This window comes from Protopterus annectens, chromosome 4.part1 (genome assembly GCF_019279795.1).
Source record: "Protopterus annectens isolate FY-2018-M chromosome 4.part1, PAN1.0, whole genome shotgun sequence".
NCBI lineage: Eukaryota > Metazoa > Chordata > Ceratodontiformes > Protopteridae > Protopterus > Protopterus annectens.
Window position 1 is genome coordinate 881,912,591 of NC_056734.1, and position 20,230 is coordinate 881,932,820.

The following is a 20,230-nucleotide window of genomic DNA, read 5'->3' on the forward strand; positions in this document are numbered from 1 at the left end:
TGATTGAGTTATGTTGTTTGCCCCTTCCTCTCCCCTTGCTTTGTGGATTCTGGAGATGTTTGGGTGTAGTTGCCACTCCCTGAAAGGAGTTTATTGGTGGATTGGAAACACTCCTCATATGAGTGGTTTTGTCTGCCAATCATTTGTATCTCTTGGTGGGTCACTGCAAAGGTTGGGGTGATACTCTCTAGTAACATCACTAAAAGTCCTATAGTTGTCTCCTACTGCTAGGGCAATATGACTTCTATATGCACTGCACAATCAAAGCTGCTTCTGGGTCTATTATGGTTAAAAGTCTTAGCACCAAAGTTCTTGTTAATCAGTTGATACATGACATATTCTTGGTATTCCTTAGCATCTCTTTCTAGCTTCTTTTTTTTTTCTAATTATAATCTTCTCTACTTGTCTGTCAGTTCTATGGAAATACTATCATATTTGAATTTGTAAATGGAAAACAAAGGTTCTTGTGAAATATAATCTTTCAAATCATTAACTTCCTTAAACAATTCCATAATGTGATGAGTTCTGTGTTTCACCATTAGTTACATTAACTCAAGTCCTTGCCCGTTAAATAAAATAACAAGCTGTGTAGTTGTATATTCTTAGGAAATTTCGAATATCTGAGTCCTTTAGGTACACTTCCCAAGTGTATACATTCCTGGGAGAAACAGTTGTCTAGCTGCAATCTTCTCAGTTTTAACAATTACTTCTCTAAAAGTTCACTATTGGACTCAACAGTATTACTATTGCCTATACTGTTGTTAAACTGATACCTTGGGATCTAACAAATTACAAGGGTTGTGATTTTACTTTTTGAAATAAAAAACGGAACCACATTTATCTATCTCAACTGCTCCTGAAAAATTTGCATTAATGAGTTTGTCGAAATCTGAGTTAGTATCAGACAAAAAAAAAAAAGAAAAGAAAAAAAAAAGCAACTGGCCTGTTATGCTGGTGCCACATCTTTACTGTTGGGTGCACAGACCAGTGGGTTATACATGTTGTCTGTGACTTAGCATATGAGATATTTGCAGCATTCTCTACTGATTTATACTTGCACCACTATTATGCTCTGTGTTTACACCGATTCTTTTTAGATCTCAGGTATCTGTAATTCTGTTCATGAGGTCTAGCATAGTACCATGTTTGCAAGTATGAAATGCAAAATTACTAAGGTCACCTCTTTGAATCACAAATGCTTACAATATCATCAGAAAATGTGTCCTTCTTTTCTTCCAGTTACACTAAGATGTAGCAGAATATATACTAACAGCTATGCAGGGGAGGCACTCAGCTGCAATCCAGCTAGTGGTACTCACAAAGATATATATTGTGGCTTATATAAAACAGTTCACACATACAATTAAATAGTTATTTGTTTACTTTTAGCATTTGTTTTTGGGGAAAGTCCAACTCAGCAATCCTCTTTGTCAAAGGAGGCCTAGGAAGGACAGCTCCATTATACAGACATCACGGACATCATTTGCATTGTTTCATCATTTACAGTCAGTTACATTCATGAGCAACAACTCCATTATTCACATCTTTGAGATCAGTTACATCATTTAAAAACAGTTGCAATTAAAAATAGGAGTTATATAGGTTGTATATGAATATTTTTTGTTGCTATTACAGGCAGGTATATGCAAAACAGTATCATCAGTGTACACAGTTTGTTAGGTTTTATGCAAGAATATTTGCTACTGTAAACACGTTCAAAATCAAGGACATATGAAGATAAGACAAAGCGTTAGAGAAGCACAAAGGAAGGAAGGGAGGGAGGTGGCACAAGGAAGTTAACGGAAATGAGATGATAGAGGAGATTATAGTTGTGATAATAGTTTATTAAGTTTTGTGCAGCAGACAGTTATACAATAAATTCATATATGGATATTAGTGCCTGTTTAACCAGACGGGGTGCAGGTGCAGAGCCATTTATTTATCAGGTGTTACTTCAGTTGGAATTTAAAGTTTTCTAGGTTGCAGACCATTCCTGAATGGAATGGAATGGTATTCCAAATATTAGTGAAGTAGTGTGAATACAGGGAACATCCCGCTGTGTTGTTAGGTTTATTTATGGAGAGTAATGATTTGCCATTGGATCATAAATGTTGCTTAATAGTGTAAGGTGGAATGATGGCATGAAGACATGGGAATTTTTCAGGGTTGTGCAGTACTTTGGAGGTTGTAATTAATTATGAGTACATTAAAGAACTATTTAATTTGAGCCAATTTAGTTGCTTTCGAAAGGCAGTGATGTGATATATATTGTTGCAAATGAATACAGCTATTTTCTTGTAGTATTGTTCTAGATTGGCTGATAGACAGGAGTTGAGATTTTTTAGCATAGGTGAGGCATATATTAGGGTGAGGAGTAGAAAACAAGTGGCTATGTTTTGGCTAGCAGAGTCCGTAAGGTAGTATTTTACTTTAGAGAAGCAGCCTAGCTTTTGGTGTGTCTTCTTTAGGGCTTGCTGCAAATTTCAAGTGGTCATCTATAATCACACCTAGCAGTCTGGTGTGAAATACTAGTTAGGTTTACATTTACAATTACAAGGGAAGGTTCGGTGACCATGGGATGTCAAATTATGGTTGGCCGACCCGTGTTGCTGAACCTGCAATTGTATGAGTCCCAGTTCAGTGAATGCAGAGTGCATTCACACAGATGAGAATGATCTTGTAAATAAAGATTACAGTTCAGTGGGGATCGGGAAATTTACCCTTTTCCCCCAGTGTGGTGCGATCTCAGGGCTAGAATATATAATGTGCATGGGATGTGGAGGAGGTGCAGATGGGTTTGAACCTGCAAAATCATTTTGTCATGTGGTGTGCAGTGTCACACTGCAGTCTACGGATGTTGAGAAAGGTCAAATTCACAACAGGAAGTGTGTTTGTGACATTTTGACCTTCTTGACATTCCGTGTTCAACTTTTTAGTCAACATTTAAGGTAGGAATGTCTTTTGAATGTTGACGATATGATAGTAAATCTACTAGTTATATATTGGTCTTGTTGGATAACAGTATATTAAAGGTAGTCTTTTGGGAGGAGAGAGGGAGTTTGAACAGCAGTAGTTATTTATTTATTTTTTGGATTTAGGGGAAGTTGACCAAAGCGTCTATAGAGGAGAAGGACTTTTGGATGACTGTTTGGAGCATGTGCAGTGTCCTAGCAGTACATATTAGAGTGGCGTTATCAGTATATTGTACTATAGTGGCCTATTTGTCTGCTGTGTTTAGGTCATTAATAAGTAAGTTAAACAGTAGTGGTCATTGAATAGAGCCTCTTGGGACTCTGACAGATATAGGAAGGAGTGAAGAGAAATTGTCTTGCCATTTCACTACTTGGGAGCTATTAGTGAGGCAACTAAGAAAACAGTTAAATGAGGAGGCTAATAGCCCATAGGAAGAATGTTTATTCCAGAGAATTTGATGAATGACTGCATTGAATGCCTTGGATAGATCCAGAAATAGGGCTGAGTTTAGAAGACCCAAATTTCTATTGTGATTTATTATATCTGTGAACCTTAGAAGGGCAGTTGTTGCACTGTGACTGGGTCTGAAACCAAGCTGTGAAGGAGAGAGGAGGTTATGAGAAGTAATATATGTAGCAAGCTGAGATTGAATACATCTTTCCAAGATTTTGGATAAGAGTGAGCGAATGGCGATTGGTCTATATAGTTTATGACCTCAGTAGATGAGCTACCATTATGAATAGGTATTATTCAATAAGATAGGGACATATTTTTCCTGGATAAAATGGTTTATTAGAATCAAGACAGGTTATACAAGGCTGTCTGCAGTGAGTTTGAGGTATTCAGATGGAAGTTGGTCAGAAGCAGTTATTGTTGTCTTAATGGTGTATAGGTATTTTTAATTGTATATGCTGGCACTGGAGTGAGTGTGAAGGTCTGTTACAGCTTCAGTGTTTGCAGTGGGATGGTTGGATTTTGTAGGATGGAAGTTACTGTATTTATAAAATGCAAGTTAAACTGTGAAGCAATGCTTTAAGTTATTGTCTGGGAATGGGCTGAGTTGTTTTTATTTTCCAGGACTGAGTAATGTACTTCTTGATTTCCAGAAGTATTTTAGATTATATGATGATGAATTTTGGGTGTTGCTACAATAAGCTTTTTCTCCTGTTTTATGCATTGTTGATTATGGTTCCTTAAATGTCAATATTATTGTAGGGATGTTTGAAACTTGTTTTTTTTAGTTAACCAAGGAGCTGGTTTGTTTTTAACGCTTTTAGTTCTTAATGGCGCTTACTCTGCCAGAATATTATAGCAATAACCTACAGCTGGGTGGGTGTGGGTAATGCTGCCAACTGTGGGTAAAACAACATTATCCACACCTGGCTTGTTTTTATATAATGATATTATTTAAGAAAAAAGTTACTTAATTTTCATAGATAATGTCCTTATATAATGGTGCTGTGATGCTCTTCCATGTTTTCCCTGGTATCCTGGGGCTTTCTTGATGTATTACTCATGCATATGGAATTTACATTCCTACTCTTCAGCAGTACATCAGTGCTGTATAATGGAAGCAACAGAGAAAGGAAGATATCTGTTGCTTTTTTGTTTGTTTTGCTTGATTTTTTTTCCAAATATTTTTATTTTTTTATTTCTTCTCTTGCATTTTTTGCATATTTCAATTCCAGTCATTTTACAAGCCACAATTCAGTTACATTATAGAGGAATTACCATCATATTTAGGTACATCTTGTTGCAAGAGAAATTTCAATGTTACAACAATAACAATATAGATAACACCATATCTACAATATGTATAACACATTTCACAGAAAATCAACTTCTGATTAAGATTTGTATTACAGTTTACATAATATTCTTGTCTGCTACATAAGAGGTTTAGTTTAAATACAAACTCACTAAAGAATATGTCTTATACCCTTTACAATTTACATTCACAATAATTTGTCTTTTCTCATCTATCTATTCTTTCAAAATGTGATCCAGGAGACGACTCTAGTATTTTAGAAAATAGGAAAACTTACTTTGGTTATTCATTATCAATTTATGTGCTGATATATACTTTATTGCCATACGTCTGAAGCCCTCCCGTGATAATTTGGTTCGATCTAACCAGTTCTGACTAATGTACAGTTTTACTAGAGAGAAGAGGTTAATCAGAATATGCAGATTAAGTTGGGTAACTTTTTAGAGGTGATATGCAAAATTGCAAATACCCACAATAATGTGGATTTTTGATATCCCATCTTCTCTAATATGACTCTCAGTGAGCACCATAATTTATAAGTTCATTTGCAGCTCCAAAAGATGGGGAATAGGTCAACTACTTGTGAGTAGCAGCACAGACAGTCTTGTGAAACTTCTGAGTTGAAATTGTTGAGTATATTAAGGGTAAAGTAAGCATTGTTGATTATCCTTAATTGACTTTCTTAAGATTTTTGCTTTTCAGTAATGTCTTTGAGATTTTCTACCAAGTATTTTCAATACAAAATAGATGGTTGATATCTAAGGGACACTATAAGCCTATATGTATTTGATAGCATTTCTTTCCTTAAAGGTAGTAAGTTCCATAATGAATAGCACATATTTATGTCTTTATCATTTTCTTCAAGATCTCCTATTATTGAAGTGCACAGTTCTCTAATTTGCCATAGCATTATGATATATCCTTTCAGAAGTTTTAGGATATTTCTTGTATCCTCTAAAAATTTTCTCCTATGTCTATAAATATCCCAAACATTGCATTTCTTAATGAGCGGATATTTGTCCAAGTATATCATCTCTTTATTTAATCTGAGGTTTGGATTCAAATGTTTTGGTTGTAACAGGATGTAAGTATTTGTTAAAGTTAGTTTCTATCATTTGTTGAAATCTAATTATTCTGTTTTAATGAGATATGAAATCTGCTATCCTTTAGATTTTCCTGATTTATAAGTGGAAGGGCTTTGGGATTAATTTTACTGTTTTTGATGTAGTCATGCCATAATTTAATCCATAATGGATACCATTCTTTACTCTTGGGATTATATTCAGCAACTTGAATAATCATGTTTGAACATATTATATCATAAGATCCTAATTTTAATTATTGGAACCTGTGTTCTGAGAGACTGCCTTCCAGACTATCTGTAAGTATATAGAGCTGAGTATATATTTTTTTGGTTATAGAGTTTGTTAATTGTTGCTTAGATCTCTGTTGAAACTGCTGTCTCCCTGTTCTGAGAGACTGATCTGCAAATATACAGAGCTGAATATATATTTTTTGGTTTTAGAGTTTGTACTGTTAGTTGTTGCTTAGATCTCTGTTGAAACTGCCCCCCTCCATTTTCTGCCATGTCTTCAGTTGGTATGACTGTTTTTTACAGCTTGTGTGTTATCTAACTCAAGGATTACTTGCATAAAATTTGACCTGTTAGTAACAGCCTGCATTTAATTACTGGTACCTGTGCTCTGAGAAACTGCCTTCCAGACTATTTGCAAATATACAGAGCTGAGTTTATTTTTTTGATTTTAGAGTATGTACTGTTAGTTGTTGCTTACCCGCAGTGGTGGTGCTGCAGTAGCATTGTCACCTCACAGTAAGATGCTGTCCGGTTCGATTCTCAGCAAGAGTGTCTTCTGCGTGGAGACATCCATGAATGGGCGTACCTTCATTGAAGGTTGTGCATTAGGGCTGGTAACGCGGCACGTAAAATTCAACTACCAATCATTAGCGGACCGGAGTTCCGCTGTGGCGACCCCTAACCGGGAAAAGCTGAAAGACACAAACTGTTAGTTGTTGCTTAGATCTCTGTTGAAACTGTTTTGTCTCATCCACCCTCCCTATTTTTGGTTTGTAGTTTAAATTTGGTGGCTTTTGCAGTTGCCCGTCCCACTGTAGATTTGATCTGGGACACTCCCCCACTCCAATCTCTTTACCACATTCTACCTAATAAACTCTTTCTGCACTTGCTTTTGGTCCTTTTTAATTTAATGGCATTTTTTAAACTGTGTTTGGTCCAATGTTGCTACATACTCAGGTGCGCTAGCTTGCACTGCATGTGAATTGTTTTTACTACTGTTTTTGCTACTTTTCTGTAAAAAAAAAAAAAAACTGTAAGCCTGTTTTCTACCTTTCCTGTAACTAGTGTTCCAGATACAGATTTGCTGTATCCAGGACTGTATGTAAGCTTCTGAGCCCCCCCAAGCCTTTCTGTGTTGGAGGGAAGCCTTCTAGCTTATCAGTGGGAGTAGTAAGCACTAGGTAACCTGTCTACCACATAAGGAGTGGTTCTGGCCCAGAAATTGTAGTTATTGTTCATTTGGGCAATCTCTTCCATCTCTCTCAACTTTCTGATTTGAAAGCCTGCATTTGCACTTGTTTCTGTCCTGTAACTCATCTAGTGCAGATACAGATTCTTAGTTTTAGCACTTCAATTTGCTTATTCATGCTCAGCACTTGTTCAGAACTTGTAAGCACTAAATAAGATTAATTACTACAGCACTCAATCGTCCTCATTACCTAGAGGAAAACAGCTCTTTTACTTACTTTCCTCACTTATCTAGAGGAAAATAATTTTCTATTCAGGCATGTCCAAGGGTCAACTCCCAGTGTTTTCTCCTGTCTATCTGATGAATCTGGGCATCTTGAGGCAATGTAGAAATTGCCTCATGTACACAGACAACACTCTCCTCCTACCACCCAACAGTACAACCTGTGTGAGATGCACTTATCTAGCCAAACTGGAGGTAAAGCTCTTTCCAACCAAGACTGAACTTGACACTCATTAGGAAAAGGTAAACATTTGCACCACACCACACTCATCACATAGTCTCACTAAATCTACACCACTAAAATCCACACATAGTAACAAAAAAAATTTGTGAAGGCTCTCAATAATAATCTGTCTAAGCAACAGAGACCTCCAAAGCAGAAATGCAAGCAACCTTCATCCCCCAACACAACCCAAATGACACATAGCCCACAGACTCAGTATGCCACTCAACCACAGCCAATAAGGTAAAACAGTATACCCAACACACTAGTCATATGTGACTCTATAGTCAGGCACACTGATGTCCCACTCACCAGGCTAAACAAGGAGAAGGTTACTGCCAGCTGCATGTCGGGTGCCAGAATCTGCCACATAACCCACGTCACTCCACAACAAGTATAAATATGACTCTGTCATTGTCCATGTTGTTGTGAATGATCTGAGATGTACCTCCCTGGACTACATGAAAGGAGACATGGAAGAGCTCACCGATCTTGTAGCCCAGGCAGGTATGACCCTAGCCCTGAGTAGCATTTTGCCATCACCCAGAATGGTACCACAGTACGAGGGCAAAATGATTGACTTCAACAACTGGCTAAGCTTCTGGTGTCATTCTAAGGGGATCCAGTATCTATCTGCTTGGGATGACATGGTTGACAGACCACAATGCTTTGTCACAGATGGCCTGCACCTGTCACCCCTGGGATTCCGATACTGGCTAAGGCTCTTGCTGTCCCTATAGTGCCGTTTTTAGGCAAGGTTCAAATAACAAATTCACCACCGTAACAGGAACAGGCAAGCAAAAACTGAGGGTAATTCTACTCAATGCTAGAAGTCTAAATCTCAAAATGCACTCACTGGAGGCACTCCTTAAAATGGAGAAAATCGATATCTGTGTAGTGACTGAGACCTGGTTCAAGGCTCCAGAGAGCACCCCTGCACTATCAGGCTATAACTCATACCACACTTTTCGGCCATGTAATCTGAACCAAAACACCAAAGGCAGAGGTGTGTCCATATTTATTAAGGATATCCACACCTCATCAGCAAAATACATCCTAGGTTATTTAAGTGCAACTAGCTCTGGGCAAAACTGCAATCCAAATTGTAGCTTGCTACAGATCCCCCACCATGCCCCAGGATTCTCACTTCTCTTTTCTTGATGTATTGGAAAATATTATGGTTCAACCAAACACTCTAATAATGGGCGACTTCAACTACCCCACCATTAATTGGGAAAACTACTTGTGTACCAACTCCTTAGCTTAACGCTTTCTGGAATTCATAAACTCCAATACCCTGGATCATCTTATCCACACCCCCACCAGGGGCAACAATATCCTAAACCTAGTCATTACCAACATGAGTGACTGGTGTTCCACACCTGAAGTCAACTCCACGTTGGCCCGATCCGACCATAAGCTAATCACCCTTGATATCCACATCCCTCCCACACCCCCCATTAAGGAAACCAAGGGAAAAATTTCTCCAAAGCCAACTTCATGCTTCTTAAGACAGAAGTGGTGAACTTCATGACACCCATGCAGATGGACAATACAGTTACAACTGCTGAATCCTACACAAATGCCCTCTATAAGCATTAGTGCATGGATTGTGCTATCCCAAACAGAACCAAGATGCTATCCTCCAAAAAAAGGAAGACAATCTGGTGGTCCCCTACCATAAACAAACTGTAAAACAGAAGGAAGAAACTGTCGCAAAAGAGAGTAAAAATCCCATGAGTGGAGGAGCTCCCTGGTCAGCCTCAGTAAAAAGCTGAGATCCCTTATAAGATCATTTAAAGCTGGCTACAAAAACAAAATCACCACTAATTCTAAGGACAACCACAAAGCATTCTATAGCTATGTCAAGAATCTTGATGGCAACACACAGATCTGCTCTGAGTTACAGCACAAAGGCATGACAATTACAGAGCCAACTGATATTGCCAACATCCTGGCAGATAGGTTCAGTGCTATCTTTACCCCCTCCCCACACACTCCCTAAAGGGCCCATATCTATACAGGAAGAATGCAGAGTCCCTGTTATCACAACTACATTGGTAAAAGCTGCACTCTCTAAAGCCAAAAACACAGCATCCATGGGCCTGGACAACATCCCAGGCTGCATTTTACACAAACATCTGAACGAACTGGCTCTCCACTTAAGCACCATGTTCAATAATAGCCTTGCATCAGGCTTTGTGCCCACCGAATGTCGCACAGCAGCAGTTATCCCACTCCACAAAGGGGGAGCCACCACTGATCCTGGGAAATATTGACCTATTAGCCTGACGAGCCTGGTCTGCAAGGCCATGGAACGTATCATCATGGAACTCATAAGCAAAGACATTGGTAACCTCCAAACTCTGGATCCCACCCACTTCAGGTTTATGAAAGGCAGATCATGCCTCCTAAAACTGATAGACTTCTTTGAGGCAGTCAGCAAAGCCGTAGATGAGGGTTAGGTGGTTCACACAGCCTATCTTGACCTCGCCAAGGCTTTCGACATCATCCCCCATTCTGGAATTATAGCTAAACTCACTAAACTAGGTATAAATCCCTATATCACAAGATGGGTTGCCAACTGGCTCACTGACAGAACCCACACTGAATCTGACCTCAAAGCAGTGACAAGTGGAGTACCTCAGGGTTCCGTCCTGGGACCTCTCCTGTTTGGTATCTACTTCTCTGAAGTACAGGCTAACACAGAAGGCCTCTGGGTAATGAAGTTCACAGATGACTGCAAACTAGGAGCCATAGTCAAGTCCCCAAATGATGCGGACATCCTACAGAAGGCCCTCACTGAGACAGATGCCTGGTGTCAGAGTCATTGCCTCAAGCTCAATGCCTAAAAGTGCAGTGTCATCCCCTTTGGTAAAAACTCTGTACCCATGAACTGCCACATAGGCAGCAATCTACTTAATACCGAATGTGTGATAAGAGACATTGGGACCCAGGTGGACAGCAGTCTCTCCTTTGATAGTCACATCGCCACATTAGTCAGGAAGTCCTTCTACATGGCACACCTCATCTTAAAAGCGTTCTCATCCAGGAAAAAAGAGGTCATTGTTCCCCTCTGCTCGACACTCATTAGACCCATTAAAGAGTACAACGCCCCTTTTGGAATGCACCTCACAAGACATCTGCAGCAGCTGGAAAGGCCACAGAAGTACCTCAAAAGAGGATTACTGGCCTCAAACAAATGCCCTAATCTGACCGCCACAAAAAAGTACAGCTTTACTCCGTAGCATATCGCCTATTCCGAGGTGATCTCTGCCTAACATATAAAGCTATGTCAAACCCAGAGCTGTTGGACATGCTCCACCTAAAGAAATCCCAATCCCTCTGAGCTACACGCTCTAGGGACCTAAACCTTGTCACCACAATAAATAGGACATGCTGGAGGGATAGATTCCTGTCCCAGAGACTTCCCATACTCTGGAACAGGCTACTCATCTATATCGAGCAAAGTTCTTCATTAGCACTCTTCAAGAAAAACCTTGATGAGTGGATGGGAAATAGGAAATACACCCCAGGGATCATGTATGTGTCTTTGCTCGACAGTGGCACAGGAAAATAACTTTCTTGGGTAGCGCAAGCCAGGGAACCTTGTTGGCTAGGCTTACGTAGGCCTTTGGACCAATAGCAGAAGAATAAAGAAGAGAGATAAAAGAATAGTATTATTTGGGGCATCCCTCACGTAATAAGTTTTGAGGTGTTATAAACTGAAGCTGGTATGGTAGTGCCATTAGTTAAATATATTATGATGTAGTTATAATGTTCTACAGAGCAAATACATTTTAAAGTTAGCTTAGTGGTAAACAAAAGGAGAGTAGCATTTGTGATTAATAGCAGCTACTCTTACATCTGTATAACTACTGGTGAAACACAAATTAAATGACAGTGAGTAATAATATAATAGTTAATATTAATATGAAATTGGGACTAAGGCAGTAGACAATATAGTTATAAAACTGGCAGTATTAATACAATAGAGGGTAAGATTGTTAAACACAGTGCAGCTTTAGTGTTAAAAGTAGTACCAGAGTTATGTCTCACCCATGAACAGGGAAATATTGATATGTGCCATACACACTAAGCCTAGTCAAACCTTTCAGTACTGAGTAAGATAACTTAAAGGATTAACATATAGTCGCCTCAAAAAGATGCTTTGAGGTAAAGCTATTGTCAAGGTGACAAAATTAATAATCTGTAACAACTTGTCAAGATTAATTTTAACTATCTCCATTCTGATCTATAACATGAAGAGCTGATAATTGTCATCTACTATCTAGACTGTGTGCATATTCATATAATAGGTTTACTGTTACACATTCAGTAAGGTCATCTAGATTGTTCAAACTTGACCAGTATCTAGTAGTAGGAACAGTTACATTCAATTTGTGAACCAGCATTGTAGTAGAGGAAAGAAAAAAAAAGATTAATACAATAGTAAGTAATGGTAGGTATTATATGCAAGAAGGTGTATAATACTTATTATTCCCCCCCCCAAAAAAAGCCTTTTTAAGGTTGTTCAGACAAAGTTCAAGCACCTTTCTGTTAATAACCTTTAAAACTTGCATCTTCTCTTTAACTTTCTCATGAATACACAATTGAAGACTAAAGGAAAAACAATTAGTGCTCTTTAAGTAGGTCATGCAGGGTCCCTCTTATTTGAATGGAAATTTGAAATCTCGAATGGCTTAAAATTCAAAAATGCATTCTTCAAAATAGGTATTGTAGGGGGCTGCACCCCCCCCCCCACACCCCATGCTAATTATATATACCAATAAAAAAAAAAAAAAAGGCAAACACTGGATTTTTAAGTATAAAAAGGTTAGCACTTTCGTCAAGTTTTATTCCACTCAATTTCTTCAGACAAAGGTGAAGCAGGACAAATTAGTTTAAGTACCACACCTAAGAGGTCGCACTTAACTTATTGACACTTAAAAGTTTTTAAAGCTATAAGTGGCATTTTATTTAATGCTAAATATATGTGTATGTTTTTAAGAATTAATGGATGAGTATGTCATGTGAAATCTGCCTTTTTTGTTTGTTTTTTACTAGTTTGTTTTTGGCTTTGTTTGTTTTTTGGAATTACATATACCAACTTCAAGATGGCACTACAGTGAGGAAAGGGCAAATTTTTCAATCTTCACTGTACGCAATCTCACAATAGCGATTTCGAAGAATGGCATTTTCGAATTGTCATCTGTTTGAGATTTTAATTTTTCGTTGATCTGATAGGGACCCGGTTGTGCATGCTGTTATCAATTTTTAGCAGTTAACTGAGCAACCTTTCAGCAAAAGGGACAATGCACAAGAATAAAATAAGTCAGGAGTCAACAATGTACATATAACATGGGTGGAATAGCTGATGAGAGACTAAGAAATAGCTTAAGTAAAATATTTAAAATGAGCCAAGATAGAATGAAATTAACTGCAGGATCACATATAAGAAAGCTATTAGACTTATAGGAATCCACAAGGGAGACAAGCAGTGCACTTTTCCAAGGTTCCAGGCACTAGTTTGTAGTTACCGGAAATAAAAGCAGCAACAAACTAGCAACTGGTATTTTGAGAACTTACATAATTCCAAAGTTGTCTTCCTGAAATATTCTGAGCTCCTGTGTAAAGCCTTGGGTGTATTCACAGGAAATACATTGTTAGGTCACATATACGTATTCTGTTCAGTTGGCTCCATGTTTAGCAATGAAAATATGCAAAGAGTTATTGGTACATCACTTTAAGAGAGAAGTGATGACTGGGAAGAAAATGTCATGGTTGAAAGGGTAAATCAAAAGCTTGCGTGAGGTGAAAGGGTTCATGCAAGCATATAAATGAAAAAATAATGGCTCCCATGTGGTAATGTGCATCGGATAGTTCGTTATGCACTACAAAGGTATCATAAGTGGCATACTATATTTTCTGCCTTTATTTACATAGGATCAGGTTGCCCAGAGGCACAGAAAGATGTATTTAGAGTTGAGCAAAGATTGTCAGCTAACTAGAGTCAGCATTTTGATATGTCTAGCTCTGGAACTGATTTAAAGATGCTGGAAAAGATTTGTTTCACCTCAGAAATGTTAGTAACATAGTATTTGACTCTTTGGTGCTGAGAATGCAATGTATTAGGGTATTTCATTTGGAACTTTATCTGTTTTTGGATCAAGTAAGCACAATAAGGAGATAGTTTTTGCCTTTCCAGTTTGATTTGTAATGGTAAGTCCTGTGTGACGAAGATTTTAGTTCTATTCAAGATAATATGTTTTTTTCTTTTTGCCGCTGAAAGAATTTTGCTCACATTTTGAAAATTGAGTAGTTTGACATAAACTAGTCTTGGTTTTATGGAATCCAGAGGAGGTCTGGTAGCTCAGTGAGCCCTTTCAATAATTATTTGGCTTGCTTCAGAAGTGTTTTCAAGCAGGGCACCAAAAATAGCTGAGATTGTATCCAGTAATTTAGATTGCTCCATGATATCTGGAATACCTCTCAGGATAATGTTATTATGTCTGGATCTTGGTTCTAGATTTAAAATTTTTGTTGCATCTCTTGTATAGATTTAGTGTTTGATTTAGATTCCTTTTGCAGTTCATCAATCTTAACATTATTTTCAAAGGCTTTAGCTTCTGTTTTTTTCCACTCTGGTTACAGTTTGCTTAATTGAGTCACCAAAGGTTTTTAACTGGTCAGAAAAGTTCTGAATAATCATCTGCAGCGGTTGTAGGGCTATCTTTAGTTCCTCAAGATTTCTAAATTCAGGTTTGTTCTTATTAGGTATTTTGCTGGTTTGCAGTTGTTTTCCAGTTCTAGGTCTCTTTGATGAAGTGTCTTATTCTGGAGATACAAGTACTGAAAACTTGGTTTTGCTGGTTTGGATGTCCATATTATCAGAGTCATTCAGCATTTTTGATTTCCCTTTGTTGTTTTAGGTTTATTAAAATGAAGACTAGTTTCTGAACAGATGTGGCAGAAAGCAGTTAGAACACATGTAGAGGAGTCCTGGCAGGATCCAAGGTAATCTTCCTTTTCTAGCTGTCCACTTCTGCTTTTAGATGATTTAGCGGATTGGGTAGTTAAACTTGATAGTAGATTAATTGTATATTGTTGAAAAAGCAAGTTCTCTATATGTAATATTGGATTTGAATAATGACTTTGATAGAGCTAGGAAGCAGCAGTGTCTAAAGGATGGTAGCCATTTTAACTCCAACGAACAGAACATTTGACCTTACATAGTATAGCTTTCTTACAGAGCAAATGTTAGCAACATGTGATAAATCTGTCCATTCTTCCCTATAATTGATAATTGTTACAAAACATGTTCATCCTTGGTATTCTTGGACAATATTTTTAAATTTTATTTTTTAATTTTTTTTGTATTGAAACATTTTTCTCCAGACCTCCATTAAAATGGAGTTGTTTTTATTCCACTTGGACTATCCCAGAAATCAAACTCAAATACATAGATAAAGTTGCCTGCATCAATGATTTTTTCATGGTTATTGTATGCAGTGCAGTAATAGGGGATGATTTAATATAATTTGCCCTTAGTTACCTATTTACACCCTTTCCTTTGAATTGACTTGCCCTTGAAAGAATTATATTTAAAGAAAGGGAATGTCAGGTGTGTTGTAGCTCCCAATAAAACAATGTTCTTTCATCAGTATGTAGAATTAGTACTACCTACACACTCAGCAAGCAGCCTACACAAAGTTTTGATATCCTCTTTAGAAGCCAGAGAGCATGTGTGGTAACCAAGATAGCTAACTGATGGCGTGCATCACTTTGTGCAATGTATTATGTATAGGAAAGAGTAGACAGCTATGTGGGTGTTGTTGAATGAAGGTCATGTAAACTAGAGGGGACCCAGAGTTCAGAATTAAGTGTTATGCAAGTGCAAGCTGACAAAACATCCTGTGAAATGAAGAATGGTGAGCAGATATAGCTTTTACAGAATTTTTTATTTTTTTTTTGCACAAGTAACTATTGGAGGACTGAAACATGGTCAGTCATGTTGTGTAGTATGCTTTCCTTTGCATAATTCTGTGATTACAAGATTGCAATATTGTGGGCTTGTGTCCTTGTTGTGTTATTCAGACAGAGTAGTGGTATAGAGGTAATGCTGTCAAACAAGTAATTATTGGAGAGATGATATACAATGTTTTTTGTGCACTGTGAAATGCTCTTGGTGATCTGAGTATCATGTGTTTGGGTTGTTTCCATTGCTTTACTCAACCATTGCAGGTTTGTGCCCAGTCTGAGCTCTGAAAAGACTGAACTTTACGACAGTCCCAGCTAGTGTTTCTGCAACACACAACTGCCCAAACTGAGATACCCCTTAGAAAATAAGCATTGGGCTGTGACCCTAGCTTGCAAACATGCTGCATTGTTTATATACTAACAGTAAACTCACACCGATAATTAATTAATTCATTATTATCATTTGTTTACCAGGATAGTCTGAATGGGAACAAAGTGTGGAAGCCCTGGGTAGAAAAGCTCCACATAAAATACATAAATTAAGTTTACAGAAGGTTACAGTAAGAAAGAGGAGTATAAGTCTAATAAAAAATAAACAACTATCAGTTAATGGATGGAAGGCAAAAAGTGTATATTATACCAATGAGTAGGTAGTCCTAATGATTAAAGCTAAAAGGAAAAAAAATATACCTTGAGCATTAAGAACAGATAAGTAGAACTATTACAGCACAGAAATATGCTATTTGCATTGTATATGTTATAGATATGAAAATAGAATGGATTTAATCTGCAACAAGAGAGAGAGATAGAGTGAGATATGTTTGAGCAATCAGTTTCTAGGTTTAGGTTTATATGCAGCATTTACAGAAGAGTGAGTTGGATGTCAGAGGGGGGTAAGAGGGATAAAAGGAGTATTTTAAAGGTACAAGAAAGTTGGCAAGTATCTCATGGGATATTGAGTTCTAATATAAAAGAGTAGATTATGAAGTTCAATAGAATGGCAATATATAGATGGAGCTATATTGAGTTGGAAGATAAAAGAACATTTGAGGTATGTAAGAGTGAAATGGTTTATTGGAGGGATTTAGAGAAATGTATGGGAAAGATGCATGACAGGCAAGGATAGATTATTGAATTTCAATAAGAATTAACTGGCTTGGAAATGTATGGTATTTGGAGGATGTAGTTTAGTGGGTATGCAGGAGTAGAGGTATGTTTCCAGTAGATGTTGTTTAAATGTTATGAGGTTATGGATTTTTTCAGAGTGAGTGAGATGGAGTTCTAGATTTTGGATACAGAGGTCCACCTGCAGAATTACTAGTGTTTGTGATTAGTAATAGGTGATTGTCTGTGGAGTGAAGGGTTCTGTTGACGGAGTAGTGATAAATTATGCAGCTGATTCTGGGGCAGATATCTAGAATTATAGATTAGGATGTATGCACTGAATGAGAGAAGGTCAAGATATTTTTTCAGTTCAGTTCACTGATGCTGATTTAGAGCATAGCAGCAATGTGTTCGTTATGGGATGTTAGCTGAATATTATTTCTATTTTATCATGCCATTGCTCAAGTAAGTAGGAATGGGTTGCTTGCCTATTTATTAAAATGGGAGCTCTGTATAGAAGGGTGGAGAGTAGGTAAGTTGTGGCAATTGTTTTCATAGCGTCATTTCTAAGGCATTGCTTTAGCCTGTAAAAGGCTCAAAGTTTTTGATTTTTTACCCTACATGTGTTAGATTTAAATCAAATTTTAAATTTTTATCAGTTATGAACCCTATAAGTTTTGTGTGGGTTACAAGTTCAATGTTGGTGCACCTGGAAGAGGTTATGTTGAAAAGATTCTTCTGGTAAGAGAACTGCTTGGAGGTAAATCAAACTATTATAGATGTTTGGAGTTTAGGAGCAGCAGTGAATCATGGATGGATTCTTGAGTTATCTGTTTTGGTGTTTCCAAAATCTTGGCAGAGCTGATTAGATATGAATCATCTGCATACTGGATGATGATAGCATATTTACTTGCAGTGATGATGTTGTTTATAAATATGTTGAAAAGGATTGGACCCAAAATAGACTATTGGGGAAACCCACTACTACAGTTAAAAAGGAGGAGATGCCTGTTTGCATATCCACAGCCTGTTGTCTGACAATGAGACAGCTGTTAAACCAGGATGGTGGGGAAGATGCTGCAGTACAATAACTTGGCAGGAATATCTGTCATTCTAAGGTACATAAAAATAAAATTACACAGGTTCACATTTTACCCTGACATTCTTCAATGGACAAACTCTTGTGAGCCATTAAACTTTAAGCTTTCTGATTACAGAACAAAAAAAAATGTATTACAAACAGTGGGTATACACAAGTATGCAAAGGGACCAAGATAATAAAGTTAAAACAATAATCCAATGTTAATAACTAATCAGGAAAACATGATGGATGAGGAGAGACATATATAGCAAAAGTGTTTGAATCAGAAATAAACATTTCATTCAGAAATGGAAACTGCTGAAATTGGCAAAATAGGAAGAGTTGAAATATTGCGTCTTCTAAAAAAAGGAAGGCAAGCAATTCCATTCTTTATGTTTTGGTGACTGTAGACTGGGCTGTTTATAATTATGGCATATGCAGTGCTCAGTTTTCACCCATAGGAGACTGTAAGGTTTATCTTCACTGTATTTAACAAATTGTCAGCTTTTAAGTTCATGCTTCCATATCATTAATCACAATGGCATGAATTTCTGAGCAGTGTTTGCAGAAACTTTCAATATGGGGTCATACACTGTGATACCTAGTGTTTAAAACATCCTTACTCTAGGGAAGGGAATCAGACTTAAATTGTTGGTATTATCTCCTGCACTTTGCATGACTATATCGAAAGTGATAGTTTGTTACATAAATCTTAATTTGCCACATCAGAATTTGTTATCCCAGAACCCACAGTAGCAGTATCTACCTGCATGTCTTTGAATCACAGCATTACATTGATAAAACATTTTTCAAGTAAGGGTAACTGTTTATAGTAAGTAAAATTGAATGCATTTAATGTAGTACAAATGATAAGATGGTCAGCAAAGTTACTAACTGTACAAGAAATGCTACTAATGAAAGACCGAATGCTCTCCAACTTCAAACACAATATTCTACATTGCTCTTGAGTAATTAAGTGAAGAGCAAATAAAAAGTGACCAACATGTCATTCAAAAAAATAAATAAAATAAAATAAGCAGAGTAGATTTGACTAATATTGTGCATTCAGTACTGAAAATATATCACTTATTCATGCATTCATTCTCTGACACCTTGCTTAATCCATTTCAGGATTGTGAGGGGAGCTAGAACCTATTCTGTCAATGGGCTCAATGCAGTGAATTTAGTCCTTTGTTAACCACTGTGATTTTTTTAAGTCAGTCTGCATTAAAGCTGTGTTTAATTGAATTCACTGAGGCAGTATTTTGTTTATCAGTGTTTGGCAGTTAACATGGCAGATTATTGATATAAGCTTAAAATCCGATGCTTCCTGTAGTCCAGTATTTGATTCTGTATGTCATCTGCCTACTGCACAACACTTAGCAAGCCACTTTACCAGACAGTACACATGAGCTGAGTCTGAAAGAAGTGCTCTACTTGGCTTAAAAGTAAAAACAAACCAATGCACGTTTCATATCAACACTGCTAAATATTTTATCATGACCATAATCGAGTTATACAGACAGTTATGTTTTAACATCAAAATATATTAGAGTATTGTGGGATACTTTTACTTATCTTGTTAGAGTATATATCTTAGTTAAATGTGCTGAATTAAATGTAATTATCCACAAAAAGTATTTATTTTTGTTTATAATTCTTTTTCTATTGACTTAATCAAAAACAAAAAGTCACATTCACAACTTTCAAAATACAAAGCTACAGCATTCCTTGTTATACTTTTAGGATTGTTATACTAGTAACAAAATACATTTAATGCATTTACTTTACTACTTGTGTTTAAATAACAGGTTCATATTTAGCCTGTTGTTATTATTTTCATGAATGAACATATAACACCTAAAAAGTTTCCAAAATAAATGAAATAAATTTAATTTATTAAAATTGTCAATGCATGCATTTCATCAGCAAATAAAACACTGCATAAATTGCACATACAAACTCACAAAAGCACATACTTAAATGCATGTTTAAAATGCCAAATGCTATAAAATACAAAAAATACTTATTGCCATGAACTTATGAACTAATGAAAGAAAACTAATGATATACTTGTATCAGTCTTCCATCAATTAAAAAGATGCATCTATCTATCTTTACATAAAGTACATTGAAAAAAATGGAGCTTTCACTCTCTGACAGTATAGTCACAGCTGTATGTTCTGCCAATTGCTTTCTTTTAAAAGTTAATGTTTTCAAATTACAGCCACAAGAGTAAGCTTTATTTTGCATGCTTCAGAATTAAACTTCATACTATATTTATATATACTTATAGAAAGAGAAAGACAGAGAGA